The sequence below is a fragment of the Callithrix jacchus genome, chromosome 7 (genome assembly GCF_049354715.1).
Source record: "Callithrix jacchus isolate 240 chromosome 7, calJac240_pri, whole genome shotgun sequence".
NCBI classification, from domain to species: Eukaryota; Metazoa; Chordata; class Mammalia; order Primates; family Cebidae; genus Callithrix; species Callithrix jacchus.
This window is the reverse complement of record NC_133508.1, coordinates 126,703,801-126,725,077: the sequence shown is the minus strand read 5'-3', so window position 1 is coordinate 126,725,077 and position 21,277 is coordinate 126,703,801. Positions and strand designations below refer to the sequence as shown.

Genomic DNA, 21,277 nt, shown 5'->3' with positions numbered 1-21,277 from the left:
AATTGAAATCTATTGCCACTGCAGCTAGGGATGGCCCCCAAAGATATCGTTGTGAATGTTCTCTGTGGACAGATTTTAAATCGTTAACAGGTAAGAAAATTTGTGCAAAGGAAAAGGTGGCCTGAAGTAAGGCTATATACAGAATCTTGAGCAGCAGAGAATGGTTAATGTAGTTTGCCTTGGCTTAGAAGGGGCACAACTGCAGGATCAGATATTAAGAGGTTTATAGGTAAATCTCTAGGCATGGGTGTTTAAAGTACGTGGATCGTTATGTCTTAAGTTAATGTCAACCAGAGAATATAGGTTTTAGAGAGACACTGAACAACCAGGTAGCTAAAATTACTCATCCAGTAGATTTGAGCCAGCCTTTATCCTCAGTTACCCGGTGTTTGCACAGAATAGATATGGTGGCAGGGATGAAACCTTTGCATGGACTCATCAACCTGGGCTCCCTTTCACCAAGGCAGTCTCAGTACATGTTACATATTATATTGGCCCAAAGACAACAAAAATTGACATTGAGCCTTCAGTACATTACCACGCTTCAAGAAGACCAACCAGACCACTAGATGTCAAGGTAATCACATCAGTCTTTTTGCACACTGGAGGAGGCCATTTTTTGTTTGTTTACTTGTTTTAACAGAAGTTGATATAAATTCTGGGTATGGATATTCCCCTGTTTAGAGTGGTTTGCCCAGCATCTATTCAAGGACTTGTGGTGTCTGTGGAAATCTCATAAAATCCTACTAAACATCAGCTTAGAGAAAGTTTTGAAAGCTTTGACTTTACAATAAAGAGGCACAACAGTGCAAATGTAACCATGGAATCCACTAGTCCTTATACATTATCGAAAAGTTGCCAGCCCAACAGAAATTGGAAGGGCCAGTAGAGATGAAGCTAAGGTACACTGGGTTGGGGATTGCCACTCAGTAGGCAGCATGTAAATGGGTAACTAAAGGACATTCTATGCTAGCTAGAATATATAAGCCTGGGAACCAAAGCTGAGTTAAAGTAGGAGTATTCTCCATTGCATCACTTGTGAATTTGTGATCCATTGTCTAGTCCACTGAACTAGACAGTCAGTTTTCAGGGTGATGTTAAGCAGTTTTTCTACCAGTGATCATAATAAAGTTCTACTAAATCTGAAACTACAGCTGCCACGTGGTCATTTTATGAATTTCATGTTTGTAGACAAACCAGCAGTCAATGAAAAGGATTGATCTACTGGCAAGCTTAAATGATTATGGTTTCTGCGAGGAAATAGTATGTAATGGAAGCAGGGAAGAGTATGGCTGGCACTCAAAGGATTCTCTGGGATACTCTTGGTGCTCCCATGGCTTGTTAAGATGTATTGGCAGTAACCAAGGCCTTATTGAAGCATAGAAATAGGTTTTCTTGTTTCTCAAGAATGAAGAATTGTGTCTCTCCACTGAGAAGGCAACCTAGACAAGCAGAAATGCTGGCCAAGTATAAGCAAAACCTAGAAAGGGTAATAGAAGGGAAGATCTTGAATATCAATTATGATCATAAAATCAGTTGTAGCAGAGAGGACCACAGCTTAAAATTTCCAATTGTGTATATATTAAAACAAAAACAAAAACAAAAAAACCCAATGACCAGCCACAAAACTGAAAAAACCATTCAGGAAAGGTTGAACTTCGCATAAGATAGAGGCAATATGGATGGGACTCCCATAACATCTGTGAAGGCCATCTCCCCTCGTCACTCACCCTTGCACATACCAATGGCATCTCACTGCAAACATCAGAGATTCTTCATCTAAGGATTTTCTCTCAGCCCACACATGGGCCGATCAGGAGTGCAAGGGAGTTATGCTTTCAGGACCAGTCCCTATCCAGAAGTGAAAGGAAGTTGGAAGAAATGTACCCCAGGCTTCTAACCCATCCAAGAGGGAAATTGGAGGCAGGTTTTACACTGCTTCCTAGAGTCATCTGAGGAGATCTGAGCTCCTGTTCCCACAGCAAAACCTGCTAGATATGTTCCCAGTCACTGGCTTTGTTCCATTCCAGTTTCACTTTCCTATTCTCCTACCTGGCTTCTTACAAGCACCTTCCAAATAAATGTCCCTTGCTCACAAATCCTTGTCTAGGCACTAAACCTCCAAAAATACAGCCTAACAGCCACTCTGTTCATTGTAAAATAAAGATAGAGAAAACTCTTGTAGGATTGAAATCAGGATAATATGAGATGTTTAGTGTCCAGATCTTAGAATCTATTTATTAAAAAGGAACAACAATAATGATTATGATTATTCACTCAGCAAACACAAAGGTTTATAATAAAGTGCTCAGGTTCCAACCTTAAGATCCATTTATTGGCAGCTCTGTGATTTGGGGCAAGTTACTAAATGTTTCTGTGTCCCAGCTCTTGTAAAATTGGGAGGAAACGTTTGTTGGAAGAATTAAAATAGGGGAATCCATAGAAAGTAGTGAAACCTGTGCAGGGGACATTACAACTGTCTAATAAATAATATCCTTGTTATCATTCACTGTGTACTAAGTGCCAAAAACTTTGTCCTTGCCTGTGAGTTAAAGCTCTCAGCTATTGAACCTACTGTGAAAGTAATAAACTTAGTCCTGGGTGAGTGGAGCTAACATTTCACAACATTAGACTTCAAAAATCGTAAGAGCTTTATCCCTGACCTACTGCCAAACTGGTGATTAATGTCAACATATTTCAAGCTAGCTTTGAAATACCACATGCTTTGAACAATTGTGAAAGATATCAAAGTTCTGTTTAGTAATAACATGCGGTTTCTAGAAAGTCAGGTCAAATACATCCAGCCTGTCCACACTAGGCAACAGTTGGGAAATTTCCATTGTTATCTAGCTTAGTCACTTAATTTCATTTTTGGTTTCTGTTTCCTATAGAGAATTTTTAAAAATCCCCCTTTCTGTTAGTTCATATTTTGTATTCAGATAGTCTACTTTCTAGAGCAGGAAAAAAGGGGTGGGGAGAAAAAAGTCCCCAGGACTGAGTGAGGAAAAAGTACATGAGACACCACTGCTAAAGCAAGGGATGAGAGTTCGAACTCTTAGCAAGTTCTCATAGAAGCAGCTTCTTACTAGCTCTGAAAGACCTCTTCTTCCGATTTTATAGGCAAGGTAAGATTGGGGCAAGCGGGGAAGAAATTTGCAAGGTTCGGTTGGTTTTAAAAACATTCTACAAAGGTTAGGATGCAGCTTAAGCTGATGTGGTATATCAGACCTCAGTAAAAACTAAGCAAAATTAATTACCAGCTGTACTTGCCTTCTTCTGAATTAGACACCAATGTGTGTGATGATTAAGAGTTTGAAATGCCTTCAAAATATTTTTCTTCCTTTGCAATTTTATGACTTATTGAGGATTATAATTTCCACTTAAGTTACCTTTGTCCTTCATAAAATCTGAGTCAGCTGGTTTGAACTGCAGCATGAAAGTGTCAAGAACTATGATTGTTATTATATTCATGAGAAAGAACAATGAATACGATGCAAACGTAAATAGCTTACTAACATTGTTAAGGACAAAACAAAGTGTTGATCCCAGAGAGAAGTTTCATGAAAACAGCAATATATTTTTAGTCATAGTCTTTTACTTTGTTCTCCCTTTAGAAATAGCCCTGACTGAAGTTGCTTATCAGTTTAAGGAGATTTTGGGTTGAGACGATAGGGTCCTCTAAATATACAATCATGTCGTCTGTAGAGACAATTTGACTTCCTCCTTTCCTAATTGAATACACTTTATTTCTCTTTCTTCCCTGATTGCTCCGGCTAGAACTTCCAATACTGTATTGAATAGGAGTGGTGAGAGAGGGCATCGGTGTCTAGTGCCGGATTTCAAAGGGAATGCTTCCAGTTTTTCCCTCTTCAGTATGATATTGGCTGTGGGTTTGTCGTAATAGCTTTTATTATTTTGAGATACATTCCATCCATACCTAGTTTATTGAGAGTTTTTAGCATAAAGGGCTGTAGAATTTTGTCAAAGGCCTTCTCTACATCTAATGAGATAATCATGTGTTTTTTGTCTTTGGTTCTGTGTATGCAGTGAATTACATTTATAGACTTGTGTATGTTGAACCAGCCTTGATTCCCCAGGATGAAGCCTACTTGATCGTGATGGATAAGCTTTTTGATGTGCTGTTGCAATCAGTTTGCCAGTATTTTATTGAAGATTGTTTCATCTATGTTCATCATGGATATTTTCTTATTGAGTCTCTGCCGGGATTTGCTATCAGGCTGATGTTGGTCTCATAAAATGATTTGGGGAAGATTCCCTCTTTTTGGATTGTTTGAAATAGTTTTAGAAGGAGTGGTAATAGCTCCCTTTTGTACATCTGATAGAATTTGGCTGTGAACTCATATGGACCTGGGCTTTTTTTTGGTTGGTAGGCTATTAATTGCAGTCTCAACTTCAGCCCTTGTTATTGGTCTATTCAGGGTTTCGACTTCTTCATGATTTAGGCTTGGGAGGGTGCAAGTTTCCAAGAATTTATCCATTTCTTCCAGGTTTAGTGGTTTGTGTGCATAGAGTTGTTTGTAGTAATCTCTGATAGTGGTTTGTATTTCTGTGGAATCTGTGGTGATATTCCCTTTATTATTTTTTATTGCCTCTATTTGATTATTCTCTCTTTTCTTTTTTATTAATCTGGCTAGTGGTCTGTCTATTTTGTTATCTTTTCAAAAAACCAGCTCCTGGATTTATTGATTTTTTGAAGGTTTTTTTCTGTCTCTATCTCCTTCAGTTCTCCTCTGATAGTTATTTCTTGTCTTCTGCTGGCTTTTGAGTTTTTTTGATCTTGCTCCTCCAGCTCTTTCAATTTTGATGATAGGGTGTTGATTTTATATCTTTCCTTGCTTCTCATGTGGGCATTTATTGCTATATATCTTCCTCTAGACACTGTTTAAATGTGTCCCAGAGGTTCTGGTATGTTGTGTCTTTGTTCTCATTGGTTTCGAAGAACATCTTTATTTCTGCCTTCATTTCATTGTTTGCCCAGTCAATATTCAAGAGCCAGTTGTTCAGTTTCCATGAAGCTGTGTGGTTCTGAGTTAGTTTCTTAATCCTGAGTTCTAATTTGATTGCACTGTGGTCTGAGAGACTGTTTGTTATGATTTCCATTCTATTGCATTTGCTGAGGAGTGATTTACTTCCAATTATGTGGTCAATTTTAGAGTAGGTTTGATGTGGTGCTGAGAAGAATGTATATTCTGTGGATTTGGGATGGAGAGTTTTGTAAATGTCTATGAGGTTTGCTTGTTCCAGGTCTGAGTCCAAGTCCTGGATACCCTTGTTAATTTTCTGTCTGGTTGATCTGTCTAATATTGACAGTAAAGTATTAAAGTCTCCCACTATTATTGTGTGGGAGTCTAAGTCTCTTTGTAAGTCATTAAGAACTTGCCTTATGTATCTGGGTGCTCCTGTATTGGGTGTGTATATATTTAGGATCATTAGCTCTTCTTGTTGCATCGATCCTTTTACCATTATGTAATGTCCTTCTTTGTCTCTTTTGATCTTTGTTGGTTTACAGTTTATTTTATCAGAGACTAGGATTGCAACTCCTGCTGTTTTTTGCTCTCCATTTGCTTGGTAAATCTTCCTCCATCTCTTTATTTTGAGCCTTTGTGTATCCTTGCACATGAAATGGGTTTCCTGGATACAGTGCACCAATGGGTTTTGACATTTTACCCAATTTGCCAGTCTGTGTCTTTTGACTGGGGCATTTAGCCCATTTACATTTAAGGCTAATATTGTTATGTGTGAATTTGATCCTGCCATTTTGTTGCTAGCTGGTTGTTTTGCCCATTAGTTGATGCAGTTTCTTCATTGTGTCGATGCTCTTTACCATAAAATCAATATACAAAAATCACAAGCATTCCTATATACCAATAAAAGACTTAAGGAGAGCCAAATCAAGAACAACCTGCCATTCACAATTGCTACAAAGAGAATAAAATACCTAAGAATACAACTAACAAAGGATGAAAAGGACCTCTTCAAGGATAACTACAAACCACTGCTCAACAGACACAAACAGATGGAGAAACATTCCATGCTCATGGTTAAGAAGAATCAAGATTGTGAAAATGGCCATACTGCCCAAAGTAGTTCATAGATTCAATGCTATTTCCAACAAGCTACCAATGACCTTCTTCACAGAACTGGAAAAAAACACTTTAAACTTCATATGGAACCAAAAGAGAGCCTGCTTAGCCAAGTCACTGTTGGTGGGAGTGTAAATTAGTTCAACCATTGTGGAAGACAGTGTGGCAATTCCTCAAGGACCTAGAAATAGAAATTCCATTTGACCTAGCAATCCTATTACTGGGTATATATCTGTGCTATAGCTGGAACCTGAGCAATGCCATTTTATACAAGACAAAGCTGTTTTTTCAGAAATAAGTTGTAATGGCTGCCCCATTCTCCTCACAATAACTACTGGCCTTGGCTTCTGTAAATAACACTGCTAGTTTGCTCTGCAAAGTGCTCACTATGTAAAACTGCTTACCTTTTCTTATCAGTAACTGCCAGAATTGCTGGCCTTTGCTTACCAGTAATGACCAGAATAAGCAGCCCAAGCTAATTCCACCCTGGCCCCCAAGAGTTGTAATAAGTAACTGAGATCTGTGGATTCCACTACTGCCCAGACAATGTGTAAACTAACACTTATCTTGACTTCTGTAAACCACTTAAGTAAGAATCAAAGTAACAACAAGTCCCCTGGCCCTTGGAATGTCTAGAGACCCGCTCCCTCCTCTCTGCCTGGGAGGTGATTTATGGAATCCCCTGGCCCTCAGAATGTCTGACTCCCTTCACCCCCACCCCCAGAGGTGGTTTATGGGTATAAAATAGTCTTGTCACCCTCTTTTTGGGGCCACAGGTTGGAGAGACATGCGTCCTCTGTGGTCACTGGCAATAAAGACCCTGCAATTCGGCATACTTTGGTCTTAGTGTTAATTTTATAATCTTGCATTTAAATTCTTCATTTGGAGGCCCCAGCGAGATCTATTCTCTTTTTAACACCAGACAAAAGCCATCTCAGAATCTCACCAGGGTGGTCGCTCCCACCTTGGGGGCTTCTAGGGGAGGTGCCCCCTGAGTTGCCCCAGGGCCCCAGAGAGTCACCATGGAGGATAAGTGACCACCCAGCTGACATTCACCCAAAATTATTCAGGGTCCTAAAAAAACCTCCAGAGGTAAGTTTGGTCTGTAATCTGGTCTGGAATCTGGGAACTAGTTCAAGGGGGGCCTGAGTCAGGGGACTGGACACAGTCATTGCAACTCTGACCTGGCAAGCTCACTGAGACATTGCTTGAGGCTTCTGGTGGCTAGCACAGTGGGTGTTAGCCTTCTGGTGGCTGGTGCAGTGGGTGTTAGCCTTCTGGTGGCTGGTGCAGTGGGTATCAGCCTTCTGGTAGCTAGTATAGTGGGTATCAGCATTCGCAGCCTTCTGGTTGCTGGCATAGTGGGTGTCAGCATTCGACTGTTTTCCATAAACTCGGTGTGAGTGAGAGAATGAGTGTGTATATATGTAGTCCCACGGCTGAAAAGCTACGGGGCTTGTGTGGGCCTTCACCCGCGGTTCCACGGGAGCATCATAAGGCATAACGGTGATTCACTCCAGAGCTGTCGGGTCGAGCCCAACTTCCTTCCTGAAGTGACCAGGCCCGGGGGTTATATGGGTACATCTTAGCCAAGATGCCCTTGAAAGACCCCTCCGGGGGTGTGGCCGGGCAGGCATCAGTCTGGTCTCTGATCTGGGGGGTCCACATCCTTTGTCTGTCAATCCTATATGTGGTTCTGCCCTTATTGTGAATTTACCAGTTTTTTTAGACTCCTGTTAGCTGAAAACAGTGGTTTAGACCTGTAATTCTTGAAGTAGATAATATTCTCCATTGGCTAAGTAACCACTGACTTCAAGAAACTCTAATTGAGTTTACACCTCTAGAAATAATTCTGTTCTCTTTCCTTTTCTTCTTCTTATACTATCATTGAGGCCTCATTCTTCTTTTTTCCATATCTAAGAGAAAATTCTGCTCCCAATGACTTAAGTGTAGTTTTTTTTCTGTGTTTTAGAGAATCAAACTTTAAATAAGAAACTGCCACCCCTCTTTGCCTGTTTAAAGTAAAAAAAGTAATAATTGTCTCTTCTGTCAAAAGAAACAGAGACAGAAGAGAAAGAGAAAGGAGACAGAGAACAGAGAGAAAGAAAGTAGACAGAAGAGAGAAGAGAGAGGACAAGAAAGCTAGAGAGAGTAGACAGAGGAGAGAGGAGAGAAGAGAGAAAAAAGTAGTCAGAAGAGAGGAGAGAGGAGAAAGAAGAGAGAGGAGACAGAGACAAAGAAAAAAAAAAAGGGAGCAAGGAGAGAGAGATAAGGAGACAGGAATTTAAGGCTTTTTAGGGTCCCTGTGTCAAGGTGACCAAAAGCTGCAGGGGCAGGGAATTCGCAGCCAGCCCTGCAGCTTAAAGTTCAGTTTTTAAACTGACACAAAAAGTGTTTTTTTTTCTTTCTCTGCCAGCTGCCAGCCCCACCCGGCTTTCAGGCAGGCCACACTGCCTCAGGGTGCAGTATTTGCATCTAAAATCTAGCTTTAAGAACAGCTTTCTAACCTTTTGTAATGCAAGTTACTTGTTAGCACAGTTAAAATGTAAGGCCTGCAACTGCAAAGTTTTTAGTTCAAATCCTCAGTGAAGCCAGTCTTAAATTAATAAAATCTCTTAGAAAAAAATTCAAAAACTGAAAGAAAAATCAAATAGGGTCGTCTACCTCCCGGCCTTGTACCCATCTCCAATGCACGACAGCCAACTTCAAAGTAAGGTTTTCAGTTTAATATGGCGTAAAATTAACCCCTGGAGAACTCTGTTCTTTATCTAAACTAGTCATCCTTTAGAATTAGGTGGCCTGACACTGGGACCTACGACTCAAAAAAAAAAATTACCCAGGCTGCATAGAAAACAGTCACAGAAACTCCTGGACACCCTGACCAGTTTCTATACATTAACCGATAGTTAGATTTAGTCCAACATCCCCCCAACACCGCTGTGGCTGAAACACTGTATAAAACAGGCTAGACTTCAGGTCATGTTAGCGGCCCAAAGAAAGCCCCTTCTGGGCCAGCCATTCTCCCCACCCCAGTGGAGGATCAGGAAAAACCTCCACCCTACTCAAGGCCCTCTGAACCAAGGCCTCAGCACCCACTCGACAGTACTAGTAACTAAACCTTGTCCCCACTGCACACCCGCAGTGGGGCCCTACACCCACTGGCAGTCCTTCCTCTCCAAGAGGCGCCCCAACAGGATAAAACAATCGGAGTCGCCCATTCTTTGTTCACATCCCCTTCTTGTCAAGTGACTTATATAACTAGAAAGCAATAAAAATTAAAGAGAAGGCCAAAACACCAAGTGCTGACACAAGGTTTATTAAGAGCAAAGAAAAATCTGCTGGGCTGCACCCACCCAGAATTGGCACACAGCACCCGTGGCGTGGCAAAGGGGATTTTTATGGCCTCCAAGCTGGCGGATGCCTCCAGTGTGAGGGGCTGTGAGAAGGGAAGGGGCTAGAGAATTGCTCCTGGGTGGGGTTCATGTGAGGAACTGCTAAAATAGTGAGAGGGGGCGGGTTAGAAACCTGTTGAGATAAAAAGTTCCCTGGGAGGGGGTTGTGCTGAGAGGCTAGGCAACTTAAGGCAGTGGTGAGGTTTTACAAGGGAGTAAGTTCTGTCTGAAAGCTCAACATCCCCCATTCTCTGAGAAGCCCCAGGCTTTGGCAGGTCTCTTAGAATCTGTACTGTACTTAGAATTTTACAAGGGAGTAAGTTCTGTCTGAAAGCTCAACATCCCCCATTCTCTGAGAAGCCCCAGGCTTTGGCAGGTCTCTTAGAATCTGTACTGCAGACTCATCGCCCCACTTGGGATGACTGCCAACAATTATTACTGAGTCTGTTCACCACAGTGGAAAGAGGCAAAATTAGAAGGGAAACCCTGAAAGCCATCATAAATCCAGGGTGAAGAACAGTAGGAAAAAAAAGGGGGGGGAAAGACCAAATTAAAAAGGTTTTTTTCCCCCACCTGACCCCAATGGGACCCCGGGGGGTCACCAGGCTCTGAACACTTTTCACCGGTATCTTTTAGAAGGGTTAAGGAGTGGCCCACAAGCCCACTAACTGCTCCATGGTAGGGGCTGTAACTCAGAGTCCGCAGGAGTCACTGGCTGCCTTCCCTGACTGTTTACAAGATGTTTATCGCACCTATACTTCAGTTGACCCTGAGGCCCCAGAGAATCAGCAGGCCATCAATCTAGCTTTCGTTTTCCAGTCTGCCCCAGCCATCAAAAGAAAATTGCAAAAATTAGAGGGGTTCCAGGGAATAAATTTAGCTCAGTTGTTGGAGATTGCCCAAAAAGTTTTTTTTTTTTTTAATTTTTTATTGGATTATAGGTTTTGGGGTACATGAGCAGAGCATGCAAGACAGTTGCGTAGGTACACACATGGCAGTGTGCTTTGCTTTTCTTCTCCCCTTCCCAAAAAGTTTTTTAACAATAGAGACACCTTAGAGGCCAAGCAAGATAAGAGAGTTACTAAAGCAGTGATAGCAGCTCTCCAGGAAACCTGAGTTATCGCACGGGGACCAGAAATCCAGCAGAGGGGTCCAGGGAGACAAAAGCCCAAGTTAGGGCACAACCAATATGCATTCTGCTGCAAGGTTTTAAAAATTCCCCACTTTGTTTGATGAGGCACTGAGCCAAGATCTTGCAGCCTTCCAAGCCGAACACCCAAGGTGTACCCTCTTCCATTACAGGGAAGACTTACTCTTAGCTACAAAAACCCAGGAGGCCTATAAAGAGACCACCCAGTCGTTACTAAAGACCCTACAGACTTTAGATTACTAGGTCTCATCTAAAAGGCTGAACTCTGCCAACTGAAAGTTACTTACCTGGGCTATATGATAGAGAAGAGCAGCCGGGCACTGGCACCTAGCCAAGTCCCAGCTGTACTGCAGATACCCACCCCTACCACCAAATGCCAAGTTCAGAGATTTCTCGGAGCAGTAAGGTACTGCAGGCTATAGATTTTGGGATTTACTGAAATAGTGAAACCCTTGTACACTTGTACAGGAGACCAACCTTTGACATGGACGGTAACAGAATAGCAGGCTTTTTTTTTTTTTAAATTTTTTATTGGATTATAGGTTTTGGGGTACATGAGCAGAGCATGCAAGACAGTTGCGTAGGTACACACATGGCAGTGTGCTTTGCTTTTCTTCTCCCCTTCACCCACATTTGGCATTTCTCCCCAGGCTATCCCTCCCCACCTCCCCCTCCCACTGGCCCTCCCCTTTTCCCCCCAATAGACCCCAGTGTTTAGTACTCCCCTTTCTGTGTCCATGTGTTCTCATTTTTCATCACCCACCTATGAGTGAGAATATGCGGTGTTTCATTTTCTGTTCTTGTGTCAGTTTGCTGAGGATGATGTTTTCCAGATTCATCCATGTCCCTACAAATGACACGAACTCATCATTTCTGATTGCTGCATAATATTCCATGGTGTATATGTGCCACATTTTTCCAATCCAGTCTATTATCAATGGGCATTTGGGTTGATTCCAGGTCTTTGCTATTGTAAACAGTGCTTTTAACAGACTAAAAGAAGCCTTAACTAAGGCCCCGGCCTCGGCCTTGTCTGGCATCTCTAAGTCCTTCCAGCTATTCATACATGAAAGACAGGGGGTCGCTAAAGGGGTACTCAACCAGACTCAGGGTCCCTGGTCCCCGGCCAGTCGCCTACCTCTCTAAAAGACTTGATCCTATAGCCTCCGGATGGCCAGCTTGCCTAAGAGCAGTGGCAGCCACAGCCCTATTAGTCAAAGAAGCAGACAAGCTGATTTTAGGGCAAGAGTTAAACCTAGTGGCACCCCACGCGGTGGAGTCACTACTCCGTGGAGCTCCAGGAAAATAGATGTCTAATGCCCACATAGTCCAATACCAGGCCTTACTTTTAGACCAGCCTCACATAAAGTTTTCTAAAACCACAGTTTTAAACCCTGCCACATTGCTGCCTGACAGTGAGCTAGAGGAGCCCATACATGACTGCCAACAGACAATAGATGTCCTCCACGCTGCGTGACCAGATCTCACCGACGTCCCCCTGCAGAACCCAGAAGAGGTTACAGCAGTTTCATAGTCGACGGAGTCAGGTACACCGGGGCAGCTGTGGTCACCCTAGAGCAGGTTATTTGGGCTCAGATTCTTCCACACAAGACCTCAGCCCAAAAGGCAGAACTCACAGCTCTGATAAAAAGCCTTGAACTAGGCAGAAGAGAAAACTGTCAACATCTATACAGATAGCCGATATGCCTTTGCTACGGCCCATGGATATACATGGAGCCATTTATTTATATCTTACCTCAGAGGGAAAAATCATCAAAAACAAAGAAGAAATCCTAGCTCTGTTAGAAGCTATATAGAAACCCAAGGCAGTGACATTAATACACTGCAAACGATACCAGAAAGGAAATTCACCAGAAGCAAAGGCAAATAGAGCAGCTGACCTACAAGCCAGACAGGTGGCCTTGAGACCAGTAAAACCTCTGATTCTTCTTGTGACTCTGCCAGCCCCAACCCAGCCCCCTATCCCTACGTACTCACCTGATGAAGAAAGCTTTACTAAGGAACAGGGGGCACGACAAGACGCCACAGGATGGTAGATTCTACCAGACACAAAGATTGTGCTCCCCGAGGCTTTAGGATGGGCTCTAGTTAAGGACACACACCAGGGTACTCACTTAGGGCAAATGAAACTAACTGAGCTACTGAGGGCCAGATACTACATTCCACATTTGCATGAGATTGTTAGGAAAACTACTACTCGTGATAAAAGTGCCAGGGTAATTCCAGGAGGCAGTAAGACTAGTCAGGCAGAAATAAGACTTAAGGGTACTAGCCCAGGGAAGCACTGGGAAGTAGATTTTACTGAAATAAAGCCCCCAGCATGCAACTATAAGTACCTCCTTATGTTTGTAGACACTTTATCTGGATGGGTCGAGGCTTTTCCTACTAGGTCAGAAACCGCACTGGTAGTAATAAAAAAAATTGTTACAAGACCTAGTACCTCGGTTCAGCTTGCCCTGACACTGGGATCAGATAATGGCCCTGCATTTACAGCGCAGGTTTTTCAGGGCCTGGCCAAGACCCTGGGCATATCCTGGAAACTACACTGTGCCTATCGCCCCCAGAGTTCAGGGCAGGTTAAAAAGATGAACCGGACCATAAAGGAGACTTTAACAAACTTCATTCTAGAGACCAGTGAAAACTAGGTCAACCTGCTTCCTTTTGTTCTCCTCCGTACCCGATGTACTCCCTATAAGAAAGGCTTCACTCCTTTTGAAATTATATTTAGAAGGCCCCCTCCCTTACTCCCCAAACTTGTAGACACCATACTTGTTAAAGTCCATAACCACACATTCCTTAAGTCCTTACAGGCACTCCTTACAGGTGCACACACTCATCAAGAGAATTCGACCTACCCCAGTGGACCTCATTGACCAGCCGATACACCCCTTCCAGCCCAGGGACAAAGTCCTAGTGAAGAAATTCACTGCCTCTGGCCTAACTCCTCGCTGGAAGGGACCCTACACTGTGATCCTGGTCACCCCCACGGCCATCATGGTGAATGGACTGACTGCCTGGATTCACCATTCACAGGTCAAGACTGCCCCCCTGGACACACAATAGAGAATGACCTCAACTTCAGCAGACCACCTAAAGCTAAGACTTTCGCGCTCCTCGCAATAACCTTCCTTGTCCCCCTGATTCCTGGTGTAGCCCCTCAGAAGGGACCCCCCTTGACTCCCACCTATTACCAGTGGGTCCTTACTGAAAGATCCACTGGAAAATATGTTAGTTCTGTAACTAGAAAGGGATCCACCCTTGTCAACTTAACCTTAGAGTACATTCCCAGAGATCCCATAACCTTCTCCCTAGACCTCTGCACTCTCTTAAGCAAGAGCCTAGATATAAATATGATAGGACAAATGAAGACAAGAAAATGGGGGCGGGGAAATGCAGTGAAAGCAAAGGAGATGGAGTGTGGGAATGTAGAGACCGAAAAACAGCTTCAGACTATAGAGCTATATCTATGCCCAGGGTCTATCCCACAAAGGAGATGAAATTATAGAAACTTAGAGGAGTTCTTCTGCCCCTATCAGGGCCATGAGACTATCTCCACTATATCAGGATATACTGCAAACAGAGACTCTTTCATTTCTTTCACCCGAGATTCTTCCCCAAACCCCTGCTACACCGGTTCTTGTAATCCACTCAAAACTAACAGTCCTGTATCCAAATAAGAGATGGGCAACAAGGCATATCTGGGGTCTCTGAGTATATGTGAGTGGGTGGGACAAAGGAAACATCTTTACCATCCAGTGTATACAAAATAAGAGAGGATTAGACCTGTTGTTCTTAAAGAAAGGAGGGCTGTGCCGTAGCACTCAGCAAACAATGTTGCTTCTATGCAAACAAATCCGGGCTCATTCAGGACAGCCTTATGATAGTTAGACAGAACTTAGAAACAAGAAAACACCTCAGAGAGGCCTCAAGAAATTAGTACCAAAAACTGTTTTCTTAGTCCCCCTGGCTAACATCCCTACTCACTGGATTAGCAGGACCATTAGGACTAATGGTCCTAGGGCTAACATTTGGACCATGCCTTTTAAACATCCTCCTCAAATTTATCCAGGAAAGAATAGATTTACTAAAGTTCATAGTTCTAAGATCCAACTCTAAGCCCCTGTGTCAAGAAGAGGAAACCTATTAAAGATTTAATACATGTTAAAAGAACAGGGGGGAATGTGCTATAGCTGGAACCTGAGCAACGCCATTTTATACAAGACAAAGCTGTTTTTTAGAAATAAGTTGTAATGGCTGCCCCATTCTCCTCACAATAACTACTGGCCTTGGCTTCTGTAAATAACACTGCTAGTTTGCTCTGCAAAGTGCTCACTATGTAAAACTGCTTACCTTTTCTTATCAGTAACTGCCAGAATTGCTGGCCTTTGCTTACCAGTAATGACCAGAATAAGCAGCCCAAGCTAATTCCACCCTGGCCCCCAAGAGTTGTAATAAGTAACTGAGATCTGTGGATTCCACTACTGCCCAGACAATGTGTAAACTAACACTTATCTTGACTTCTGTAAACCACTTAAGTAAGAATCGAAGTGACAAGTCCCCTGGCCCTTGGAATGTCCGGAGACCCGCTCCTTCCTCTCTGCCTGGGAGGTGATTTATGGAATCCCCTGGCCCTCAGAATGTCTGAATCCCTTTACCCCCACCCCCAGAGGTGGTTTAAGGGTATAAAAGAGTCTTGTCACCCTCTTTTCTGGGCCACGGGTTGGAAAGACGTGAGTACTCCATGGTTGCTGGCAATAAAGACCCTGCAATTCAGCATACTTTTGTCTTAGTGTTAATCTTGTAATCTTGCATTTAAATACTTCATATCCAAAGGATTATAAATTGTTCTATTATAAGGACACATGCACACAAATGTTCATTGCAGCACTGTTTACAATAGCAAGACTTGGAACCAACCAAAATGCCCATCGATGATAGACTGGATGGGGAAAATGTGGCACATATACACCATGGAATACTATGCAGCCATAAAAGATGATGAGTTTGTGTCCTTTGTAGGGACACGGATGAACCTGGAAACCATAATTCTCAGCAAACTGACACAGGAACAGAGAATCAAGCACCACATGTTCTCACTCATAGGTGGGTGTTGAACAATGAGAACGCATGGACACAGTGAGGGGAGCATCACACACTGAGGTCTGTGGGGGGACTAGGAAAGGAACAGTGAGGGGTAGGGAGTTGGGGAGGGATATCATGGGGAGAAATGCCAGATATAGGTGATGGGGATGGAGGCAGCAAACCACATTGCCATGTGTGTACCTATGCAAAATCCTGCATGTTCTTTACCTGTATTTCAGAACCTAAAATGCAATAAAATATATATTTAAAAAAAACTGGCAACATAAGGAGACCCCATCTCTGAAAATGAAAAATTAGCCTGGCATGTTGGCACACACCTAGCAACTCGGGAGGCTGAGGTGAGAGGATTGCTTGAGCCCAGGAGGCTAAGGATGCAGTGAGCTGTGATCATACCACTGCACTTAGTAATAAAGAAAGACTATGTGTCAGATATTCTTGTGCCCTGTAATGAAGTATGATAGTGGCACAAGAATAGACGAACAGGGCCGGGCAAGGTGGCTCACACCTGTAATCCCAGCACTTTGGGAGGCCAAGGTGGGTGGATCACAAGGTCAAGAGATCAACACCATCCTGGCTAATGTGGTGAAACCCTGTCTCTACTGAAAATACAAAATTAGCCAAGCATGGTGTTGGGCACCTGTAATCCCAGCTACTTGGGAGGTTGAGGCAGGAGAAGAAAAAAAAAGAAAGAAAGAAAGAAATAGCCCTGACTATTCTGTATGATATTGGCTGTGAGTTTGTCATAATTAGCTCTTATTATTTTGAGATACATTCCATCAATACCTAGTTTATTGAGAGTTATTAGCATGAAGGGGTGTTGAACTTTGTCGAAGGCCTTTTCTGCATCTATTGAGATAATCATGTGGGTTTTGTCATTGGTTCTGTTTACATGATGGATTATGTTTACTGATTTGTATATACTGACACATCCCATGGACGCATCCCAGGGATGAAGCCGACTTAATCTTGGTGGATAAGCTTTCTGATGTGCTGCTGGATTCAGTTTGCCAGTATTTTATTAAAGATTTCTCACTGATGCTCATCAGAGATACTGGCCTGAAACATGGTTGTTGTTGTGTCTCTGCCAAGTTTTGGTATCAGGATGATGCTGGCCAGATAAAATGAGTTAGGGAGGATCCCCTTTTTTTCTATTGTTTGGAACAATTTCAGAAGGAATGGTACCAGTTCCTCTTTGTATTTCTGGTAGAATTCGGCAGTGAGTCCATCTGGTCCTGGGATGTTTTCGGTTGGTAAGCTATTAATTACTGCCTCAATTTCTTTTTTCTTTTTTTCAGTGTATTCCCAGCCCCAGCTGCTTTACTGCTAAAAAATATATACACACAGGAGCAGAGTTTCCAACTCTTTTAACAGTTCCTTTTTATATCAAAGAATTACGCTTCTTCTGCAAAAAACCCATAGATGCATAAATTAAAAAGCAAGCTGCCTTCTGAAATACTTCAAATAATATTAATGAAATTCTTTTTAACATTATACACCAATGGTGCAATGAAGAATATGCATGACAGCAAGTAAATACAGTGAGCAACTCTTATTCCTCCAAGGCAGTAAGTAAAGTATGTGAAGGACAGTCTAAGATAATCTTTCTGGTTATAAGAGATGGGTAGCTTTAAGATAAGTGCTAAGACTGTTACTGTTTAAGGATTGATGATAATGTATTGACAGAATACCTTTCTTACCCCTAGGAAAAAAAGTTTTTTCACTCATGGAATGACATATCATCACCAAGGGAGAACAAAACCTGAAAACTGTCAGTAACTAAGATGCCTATTCTGACTTTAAAGAAGGTTTAGGAGTTCATGGAGAAAACTGTGATGTTTGGTTTTCCACAATTAAGTATTTTAATGTGTCTTAGTGGAAAAAATCCGAATAATTTAAAGAAACTCTATTCTTATTCTTGACTGGCCAACAGACATGCTATCAGTAATTGGGGAAGAGAAACTATATTCGGGATATGACATCTCGCTTTGTATATTTGAATGGAAAGCAAACATCACAATGACAAGAAGTCTATTACCACTCCATTTTATTCATTCCCAAAGTTATTTGTAGTAAAATCCTACAGGAAAGAATGTGAAATAGAAATAGTTTTCAAAAAAATGTTTTTCAATCATGCAACCTTGAATATGCCTAGTGAAAATCATTTAGTCTAATCTTGAGTTCTATTTAGGCTTCTTTGAGACATCATGAATGCCATTTGTATGTTATTTGCCATAATCATTTGTACTTAGGTAAGAATTATTTTTAAAGACAGAAATTTTCTTAAAGAAAATTTTGAGCTGCTACAGGCTGGGTGCAGTGGCTCACTCAGCACATTGGGAGGCTAAGGTGAGCAGATAAGATAAGACTGGGAGTTCGAGACCAGCCTGGCCCACATGGTGAAACCCATCTCTACTAAAAATGCAAGAATTAGCTGGGGGTAGTGGTGCATGTCTGTAATCCCAGCTACTCGAAAGGTGAAGGTTGTAGTGAGCCAAGATCATGTCGCTGCGCTCCAGCCTGGGTGACAGAGTGAGACTGTTTCAAATGAAGCCCAGCCTTTAGCTTGCAAAATGGTATCTTTATAATTAAGCAAACACAAAAGACCAATGAAAGTTGCTTCTTTCTTCCTAGAGAAGTTGGCAGGATAATCGGAATCCTAGGAACTCCTCTGCGTTGAATTTGCCAAGTTCTGAGTTCAGAATTTTGTTTTTGAGATGACTATAAAAGCACCTAAAGGTCAAGGAAACTTCTTTCTGTGATAAGGGACCTTTGCTTTAGCGTAGATGACCATGCCCCTCTGTAAGGCAGGGAGGAAGAATGTTCTGTTAGTTCCTTTCCTCTGGCTGATCTCTTTTTTTCAGAACTTGTTAGTAGTTTATTCAGGGATTCAACTTCTTCCTGGTTTAGTCTTGGGAGAGTGTATGTGTCCAGAAATTTATTTATTTCTTCCAGATTTTCTAGTTTATTTGTGTAGAGGTGTTTATAGTATTCTCTAATGGTAGTTTGTATTTCTATAGGATCAGTGGTGATATCCCCTTTATCATCTTTTACTGGGTCTGTTTGATTCTTTTCTCTTTTCTCTATTAGTCTGACTAGCAGTCTATCTATTTTGTTAATCTTTTAAAAAAAACACCTCCTGGAGTCATTCATTTTTTGAAGGGTTTTTCATCTCTTTATCTCCTTCAGTTCTGCTCTGATCTTAGTTATTTCTTGTCTTATGATAGCTTTCGAATTTGTTTGCTCTTACTTCCATAGTTCTTTTAATTGTGATGTTAGGGTGTTGATTTTAGATCTTTTCTGCTTTTTCTGTGAGCATTTAGTGTTATAAATTCGCTTCTAAACACTGCTTTTGCTGTGTCCCAGAGATTCTGGTACATTGTATCTTTGTTCTTTTTGCTTTCAAAGATTTTATTTCTTTCTTTTCTTTTTTTTTTTTTGAGACAGAGTTTCGTTCTTGTAACCCAGGCTGGAGTGCAATGGTGCGATCTCGGCTCACCGCAACCTCCGCCTCCTGGGTTCAGGCAATTCTCCTGCCTCAGCCTCCCGAGTAGGTGGGATTACAGGCACGCGCCACCATGCCCAGCTAATTTTTTGTATTTGTAGTAGAGACGGGGTTTCACCATGTTGACCAGGATGGTCTTGATCTCTTGACCTCGTGATCCACCCACCTCGGCCTCCCAAAGTGTTGGGATTACAGGCGTGAGCCACCGCTCCCGGCCCTGAACTTCTTTATTTCTACCTTACTTTTGTTATTTACCCGGTAGTCATTCAGGAGCAGGTTGTTCATTTTCCATGTAGTTGTACGGTTCTGAGTGAGTTTCTTAATCCTAGGATCCAATCTGATTGCACTGTTGTCTGAGAGACAATCCGGCAAGAGAAAGAAATAAAGCATATTCAAATATGAAGAGAGGAAGTCAAATTGTCTGTTTATAGATGACATGATTGTATATTTAAAAAACCACATAGTCTCAGCCCAAAATCTCTTTAAGCTGATAAGCAACTACAGCATAGTCTCAGGATACAAAATTGATGTTCAGAAATTACAAGCATTCCTGTATACCAACAAATAGAGTCAAATCATGAGTGAACTCCCATTCACAATTGCTACCAAGAGAATAAGATATATAAGAATACAACTTACAAGGGATGTGAAGGACCTCTTCAAGGAGAACTACAAACTACTGCTCAAGGAAATCAGAGAAGACACAAACAAATGGAAAAACATTCCATGCTCTTGGATAGGAAGAATCAGTATTGTGAATATGGCAATACTGCCCAAAGTAATTTATAGATTCAGTGCTATCCTCATCAAACTACCATTGATTTTCCAAACATAATTAGAAAAAACTACTTTAAATTTCATATGGAACCAAAAAGGAGCTCATATAGCCAAGACAGTCCTAAGAAAAAAAAAAAAGCTGGAGACAACACACTACCTGACTTCAAACTATACTGCAAGGCTACAGTAACCAAAACAGCATGGTACTATACCAAAACAGATATATAAACCAATGGAACAGAGCAGAGGCCTCAGAAATAATGCCACACATCTACAACCATCTGATCTTTGACAAAACTGGCTACTCATATGCAGAAAACTAAAACTGAACTCCTTCCATACACCTTATACAAAATTAACTCAAGATGAATTCAAGACTTAAACATAAGACCTAAAACAAAACAAAACAAAAAAAAATAGGCATGGCAATGACTTCATGACTAAAACACCAAAAGCAATGGCAACAAAAGCCAAAATTGACAAATGGGATCTGATTAAAGAGCTTCTGCACAACTAAAGGAACTGTTATCAGAGTGAACAGGCATCCTATAGAACGCGAGAAAATTTTTGCTATTTTTCTGTGGGTCAAAATGGCCAGGGGGAGACCTATGTTAATTCTAGCTAAATAATTATAAGCTTGCTTGGCTCAGAGTACACTGAAGTTTATACACCAAACTAAACTATGTTATTGGTGCAGTTAATTAGAAATCAAGTGGCAACAGGAAGCCTAAGGTAAAGACCATCCAAGAGCACAGTAACACCAAGGAACATCTTGGGGTGGTTGCAGAGCAGACAATACTGCTCTGGTCCTATGAATGCCTTTTCAACATGGAAACTGAATGAGGGTCTTATAAAGAGGGCTTATGCAAAGATCTCTGAGAAGGGAGGCAACCTCAACTCACAAGATCTGGGAGGATCTTTGCAGATAGGAGCTGGCAAGGAGGAGAAAAGCCTTGCAGGGAAGAGATCACAAACACCTCAGGCTCTGCCTGGGTTCTCAGAATGTGGAGTGATTTTAATTGCTCTATGTCCTTAATGCTCGGGAAATAAAAGCCCTTTGATGCATTGGGTGTAGTCAAACCTGTGGGTCCTCATCAAATATACTTCTGATGCACCATGATAAGGTGATAAACTCAGAGTACTAGTTTAGCATGTCTTAGAAGGATCTCAAGTGCTATCCTTCCCACCCTCGCATCTTACCTACCCCTTCACCCTCCCCTTCCACACC

The 21,277-nt window shown here is 41.9% G+C and overlaps 1 protein-coding gene across 2 annotated transcripts in view; it reads left to right on the top strand.

The window, feature by feature from the left end:
* The first annotated feature begins 2,919 nt into the window (after positions 1-2,919).
* Positions 2,920-21,277, top strand: part of GBP5 (guanylate binding protein 5) — a 33,698-nt gene continuing 15,340 nt past the window's right edge. For both annotated transcript variants that reach the window (XM_009001646.5, XM_017974906.4), the window contains exon 1: positions 2,920-3,125. The gene's annotated coding sequence lies outside the window, so the exon portion shown is untranslated. The remainder of the gene's footprint in view (positions 3,126-21,277) is intronic.